The sequence below is a fragment of the Mandrillus leucophaeus genome, unplaced genomic scaffold (assembly GCF_000951045.1).
Source record: "Mandrillus leucophaeus isolate KB7577 unplaced genomic scaffold, Mleu.le_1.0 Scaffold17, whole genome shotgun sequence".
Classification (NCBI taxonomy): Eukaryota; Metazoa; Chordata; class Mammalia; order Primates; family Cercopithecidae; genus Mandrillus; species Mandrillus leucophaeus.
This window is the reverse complement of record NW_012101698.1, coordinates 6,340,963-6,346,668: the sequence shown is the minus strand read 5'-3', so window position 1 is coordinate 6,346,668 and position 5,706 is coordinate 6,340,963. Positions and strand designations below refer to the sequence as shown.

General features: G+C 50.8%; 1 protein-coding gene across 2 annotated transcripts in view; it reads left to right on the top strand.

The window, feature by feature from the left end:
- Positions 1-6: 6 nt before the first annotated feature.
- The window catches only part of FA2H (fatty acid 2-hydroxylase), a 74,300-nt gene continuing 68,600 nt past the window's right edge, over positions 7-5,706 (top strand). For both annotated transcript variants that reach the window (XM_011976795.1, XM_011976794.1), the window contains exon 1: positions 7-53. The gene's annotated coding sequence lies outside the window, so the exon portion shown is untranslated. The remainder of the gene's footprint in view (positions 54-5,706) is intronic.

The following is a 5,706-nucleotide window of genomic DNA, read 5'->3' as shown; positions in this document are numbered from 1 at the left end:
CGCGCCGCTGGTTGGAGCAGTACTACGTGGGAGAGCTGCGCGGGGAGCAGCAGGTACAGCCGGGCCGGGGCCCCCCACCCCAACCCAGGCCTCCCGCAGCCTTCCACTCCCGGGTGAGCCCCGTTCACCTGCCCTCTAGGAGGACCCAAGGTGACAGCCTCTGCCTCCCTTCCCTCGCTTCCCCTCTCTTCTTTCCAGGCAACAGGTCATTGTCGTCTCCCCCAACCCCTCCTTCCTCTCTCCAGGAACTTGCTGTTCCCTTCCACCCTTACCGCCTGGCCCGCCTCCGTGCCAGCTCTCCCATTTCTCCAACACCCCTCCTTCCAGAGTGTTCCTTCTGCAGCCCCTGCCCTCCGACAACCTGGATTCCCGTTTCTGGCCCCAGCCCTCCCACACGCCCCGGCTTTCCTTCCTCTTCACTTACCGGCCTCTCCCTCTTTGCAACCACTCTCCGTTTCTGTTTGGATAATGGGCTCACCTGTTCCCACCTCCCCATCCCACCTCACTTCTGCTTCAAAGAGGCACAGATCAGTAGCTCTTCTCACTAGTTTGGGTTTCCTGGTGCCGCCCTAGCCTTGCACCAGGGCTCCCCTGGGTGGGTGGAGAAGCCTGGGCCATGTCTGGGGTGTACTGTGTCCTCCAACCTCTCAGACCTTCCCTTATATCATTGTCCTAAACACTGGCTTGGGAGTCCAAAAGAGTGAAATGAAAGGCATGAGCCAGTTTTGCCAAGGAGAAGGGACTAGCACTTTGAACCAGACTGTGTGCTGAGCTGCACGCTGCTGTGCAGTACCAGCTCCCGGTGATACTTAAGTTCGTAACTAAACCTGGGGCAGGTTTTGTTATTCCCATTTCAGGATATGGAATCTGAGGCTCAGGGAGGCTCTGATTAATGCGCCTAAGGTCAAATAGCTAAATAGTGGGAAAGCCACATGTATCTGACTCCAAAATCAATGCTGGCTCCATCCCAAAAATCTTCGGGTGGGGGAGACAGACCTAGTACACAGGATTCCAGGTAGGCTCAGGCCAGAAGCAAAGTGACTCTCCGGGTGTTCCCAGGCCTGGCTCTGGGACTGGTGACTATGGGGCCATCATGCCTAGATATACAGTAGTTTCCCCTTGTCCAAGGGGATACATTTCAAGACCCTCCGTGGATCCCTAAAACCACGGATAGTATCGAATCCTATATATGCTATGTTTTTCCCATATATACATACCTATGATAAAGTTAAATTTATAAATTAAGAATAGGAGAAATTAACACCAATAATAAAATGACAGTTATAACAATATGCTATAATAAGAGCTATTTGAATGTGGTCCCTTTCTCTCAAAACATCTTATTGTACTGTACTGTGATGATGTAAGATGTAACATGAGGTAGGGCATGGTGACTGACATCTGTAATTCTAGCACTTTGGGAGGCCGAGGTAAGAGGATCAGTTGAGCCCAGGAGTTCAAGACCAGCCTGGGCAACATAGGGAGACCCTGTTCTACAAAAAATACCAAAATTAGCCGGGTGTGGTGGCATGCGCCTATAATTCTAGCTACTTGGGAGGCTAAGGTGGTAGGATCACCTGAGAGGTGGAGGCTGCAGTGAGCCATGATCGTGCCACTGCACTCCAGCCTGAGCAACAGAATAAGACCCCACCTCAAAAAAAAAAAAAAAAGATGATAAGATGCCTACATGACGGTTTGGAGTGAGGTAAATGACAGGTATGGTGATGTGGCATTGGCTACTATTGAAAACTAATTTAAAACTTATAAATTATTTCTGGAATTTTCCATTTAGTTATGGTTTTGGGCCCAGGTTGACCGTGGGTTACTGAAACCATGGAAAGTGAAACCATGGATAAGGGGGACTCCTGAAAACCAACCGTTGTCCCCTGCTTCTAGCTCTGGCTTTCAAGATGAGCCCAGCAACTATTCTTAGATCTTTGGTTGAAAGGACTTAACACCCACTGTTTCAGGTGGCTTTTCATTGGGCCATCCTGCCTAATTTCGCCATCATTTATTCAGTCATGTAACTGGTTCCTTAGTGGGTTGACAGCACTGTGCTCGGTGTGGGGAGATATCAATGAACAAAATCAATTCGGTTCCTGTCTTCGTGCAGCTAATGGGAGGGAGAGGGAACACACAGATCACATGATAGTTGCTTAGTTAATGGTCTATCAGAGTATGGATCTAGAGGGGAGGAACATAGAGAGAGCCTTCTTGAGAAAGTCACATTGACACTGAGAGCTGACTGATAGGCTGGGCTTAACCAGGTGATGTGTAGCAGAAAGAATATTTCAGACAAAGGGGACAGCATGTGTGAAGGCTCTGGCGGGAAGAGCTTGACATAGTAAAAGATTGGAAATAAAACCAATGTGGCCAGAGGCTGATGGGCAAGGACAGGGATGTAGGGGGGAGGCCAAAAGTCAACCAGGCCACATCACACAGCGCTTCATAGGCTGTGGTCAGGATTTGGGACTTGACTCTAACAAAAATGGGAAGCCAGGTGAGCCTGGGAGGTGGAGGTTGCAGTGAGCCAAGATCGCGCCACTGCACTTCAGCATGGGCGACAGAGCAAGACTCCATCTCAGGAAAAAAAAAAAAAAAAAAAAAGGAAGCCAGGGAAGAGGTTCAGGCAGGGTTCATGGTCAGATTTGCATCTTTGGAAGAGGACCCTGGCTGCAGTGTCAAGCGGGAATGGAGAGAGCCTAAGTGGGTGTGAGGAGATCGGGCAGGATGCTCCGGCATGGCTGCCACTGCAGTGGCTGTGACCACGGGGAGAAGGGGGATGAAGATGGGAGAGTCTCTAGACAATATGGTGGGACAGCATTCTGTGGTGAGAGCCCAGTTTAATCTTAGAAGTTGGTGTTTGGTGTCAGGTTGTGCTGAAGGGTTTAGAAGAAGATATAAAAAAAACTGAATGCAGGAGGCCGAGCGTGGTGGCTCCCACCTGTAATCCCAGGAATTTGGGAGGGTGAGGTGGGCAGATCACTTGAGGTCAGGGGTTTGAGACCAGCCTGGTCAACATGGTGAAACCCTCTTTCTACTAAAAATACTAAAAATTAGCTGGGTGTGGTAGTGCGCTGGGCGTGGTGGTGCACTCTCAGCTAGTTGGGAGGCTGAGGCAGGTGGATCACTTGAAGTCGGGAGTTCAAGATCTGCTTGGATAACATGGTAAAATCTTCCCTCTGCTAAAAATACAAAAAACTAGCTGGGTGTGGTGGTGCACGCTTGTAATCCCAGCTGCTTGGGAGGCTGAGGTAGGAGAACTGTTTGAACCTGGGAGGCAGAGGTTGCAGTGAGCCGAGATTGCACTACTGTATTCCAGCCTGGGCGACAGAGTGAGACTTTGTCACAAGAAAAGAAAAAGAAGAAAAGAGAAAGAAAAAGGAAAGGAAAGGAAAAAGAAAAGAAAAACTGAGTGCAGGAAATAAGAGAGGTTGAGACTGACAGGTTTGCGGTGGCTCATGGGGCCCGCCCTGTGTTGTCACTGTATCCTCTGGACAGGAGCCTTAGGGTGTGGCTCGTCCTCCCAACACCATCCTGAATATTCTTACAGCCACCCCTGGCCAGCTGCCCTGGATGGCCCCACCTCCCGGCTCTGCTAACCGCCTAGCACCATGGTTTGCCTTGTCTGCCCCTCAGAGAGGGGCCCAGGGACCCAGTCTCACACGTGCTTCTGACCTGCATGCTCATCTGTTAGCTAAGATCCCCAGTGCGGGCCATGCTGCAGACATCCTTATTTCTGGGCCCCAACCTGAGCATGTGGAACAAAACTCAAAACAACGCACCTGCAGACACATGGCCCAAACTTAACAATGATCACACTAGCCCAGCACTCCACTGGGCTGCCAGCTTCTGCCTTCAGAGTTCTAAGAACTAGTACAGGGTTGTCTTTAAATTGAGAAAGAGGAAGACTTGGCACAGTGGCTCATGCCCATAATCCTAGCACTTTGGGAGGCCGAGGTGGATGGATCACTTGAGCCCAGGAGTTCGAGACCAGCCTGGGCAACATGGTGAAACCCGGTCTCTATAAAAAATTAGCTGGGTGTGGTGGCTTTTGCCTGCAGTCCCAGCTACTCAGGAGACTGAGGTGGGAGGATCACTGGAGCCCAGGAGGCGGAAGTTGCAGTGAGTCAGAGCACACCACTGTACTCCAGCCTAGGTGACAGAGCAAGACCCTGTCTCAAAAAAAAAAAAAAAGAAAAAAAAGAAAGAAAAAAAACTTGTGGGAGAGGTTGTCAAAGAAGAAATCTGGGGGTGGGATATCCTTTCAAAGAGATGCCTGGATGGAGACACTTTCTGTTCTTCTCCCTAGCTAAGCCCTTCTAGCAAGCCCCAAGCTGCCTTTTGCACTTCCCATCTCTCCTGCTGGACCAGGGATGCTGACACCCTTGTGGGTAGAGCCCCCTGTCTCTGGAGGAGCAGGAGGATTTTGCTGGGGAAGGGGAGTGCCATGAACCAACTCTGTTGTTTGGGGCTCGTTTCTGAATGGTGCCCCTCCGCGGGGCCTGTCCTGCTGGTTTAGCCCTTGGATGGGAGCCTCCTGGCCCTTCCTCCAGGGAGAAGACCTGGTCCCGTTTGTTCCCCCTGCACCTAACTTTGCTGCACCCTGTCTATGTACACACATTCACGCTCACGTGAAGGCACATTCACAAAACAAGTCCAACTTGTTTGAGCCACCATGCTGTCTGCCACAGCCTTGGACATGGGGAAGCCAAGGTGCCCACCTTGAGCAAGTGACAGAGCCATGGCTGAGCAGGGAAGGTCCTCGGGGCAGTGGGGTCAAGAGCCTCACCCCAAGCTCAGGCAACAGCAGTGCTCTTCCAGCTGCAGCCACATGTTAGCAGAGTATGAAGTCCACTTATTGAGCGCGACTGGGATTTTTCACAAAATAGACAAGAAAAGGACTTTAGATCTAAATCTCCTTCCCAGGCTATATTACCGTGTTTCCCAGACTCTGGGCATCCATGACTCACCACCCCAGGTATTTTTCCCTCCAGTTTGGTGTATTATACTCTGGTTACTCTTCAGATTGTATGTCTTTCGCCTTTTACCAACTTGGTATACCACTTGAACTATCATATTTAATATTTATCTTTAAATTGACCCACTTTATTTTCCCACGTACTCATGCTTGGCGATAATAACAGTAAGATCAAAGGTTTTACATGCACTTTAAAGGGAATGGGGGCCAGGCATGGTGGCTCATGCCTGTAATCCCAGCACTTTGGGAGGCTGAGGTGGGCGGGTCGCCAGAGCCCAGGAGTTCGAGACCAGCCTGGGCAACATGGTGAGAAACTATCTCTACAAGAAAAAAATTACAAAAATTAGCCGGGCATGGTGGCGTGCACCTGTGGTCCCAGCCACTTGGGAGGCTGAGGTGAGAGGATCACCTGAGCCTGGGAAGTTAAGCCTGCAATAAGCTGTGATCACGCTACTGCACTCCAGCCTCAGTGACAGGAGACCCCTTCTCAATAAATAAATAAAGTGAATATGGAACTGGGGTTTTTCCTGAGCCCCAAGCCTGCCACCCAGAGGGATGATGACTGCCAGAGGGTGGCTTATACTCCCCCATGCCCCGCCAATCCTGGAGAGGTCCTCCCGTGGGCAGATATCTGACCATGCCAGCTGACCATGCCCTGTGCTTGCGAAGCCCCCGGAGGAAAGCAAACCTGACTCCTCAGCCACTAGTGTTGGGGTAACCTTGAT